We start from the raw sequence: 789 nt of genomic DNA, 5'->3' as shown, positions 1-789 counted from the left end.
ACGTCCTGGGGGTGAGCGAGCGGCTTCCCCATCATCTCTGTCAGGACAAACACTGCGCCCGCATTAACCCCTCGGGGGTGGACGAGCGTCACATCCAGGGGCTGGGGGGGCTGTGGTGTTGGCAGTGATGGCATCAGACTCAGTGATGGCATCAGCCCCATCCTGTGGCATCATCCCTGGCAATAGCATCATCCTCACCCCATGGCACCTTCCCTGATGATAGCGTCATCCTCACCCCATGGCATCATCCCTGGTGATGGGATTGTCCTCATCCCGTGGCATCATCCCCGATGATAGCATCACCCCTATCCTGTGGCATCAGCCCTAATGATGGGATCATCCACATCCCATGTCATTATCCCAGGTGCTGGCATCATCCTCACTGTATGGCATCAGGCTGGGCCACAGGCTGGAGTGAATTGTGGGGAGCCCAGGACCCCTGCAGAGTGGGGTGCACTGTGCTGGGGGTCCCCACAGCTTCCCAGCACACAGTCTCCCTGTGGAAGGTGAACCAGTGCCCCCCACACGGAGGGTGAGCCCCTCCTCACAGCCCACCCCCCAGGGAGTGAGCCCCCCCAGCCGAGGGTGACCCTGTCCCTGCGGTTCCCCCTGTGCCTGTCTCCATCTGGGCCATTCATCAGCTTTAATCAGCTGTAATTCAGCAATTTGTCAGATGGGCGAAGGGCCTTGCAGTGAGTTTTCCCCAAAAATGTAATAATTATTATCATTATTCCCCTGGTCCGTGGGCCCCCCTGTCGCCTTTGCTTGGGCTTTAGTAACCATCATTAA

This window comes from Acanthisitta chloris, unplaced genomic scaffold (genome assembly GCF_000695815.1).
Source record: "Acanthisitta chloris isolate BGI_N310 unplaced genomic scaffold, ASM69581v1 scaffold37264, whole genome shotgun sequence".
In the NCBI taxonomy this organism is placed as follows: Eukaryota; Metazoa; Chordata; class Aves; order Passeriformes; family Acanthisittidae; genus Acanthisitta; species Acanthisitta chloris.
Note: the sequence above shows the minus strand (reverse complement) of the source record.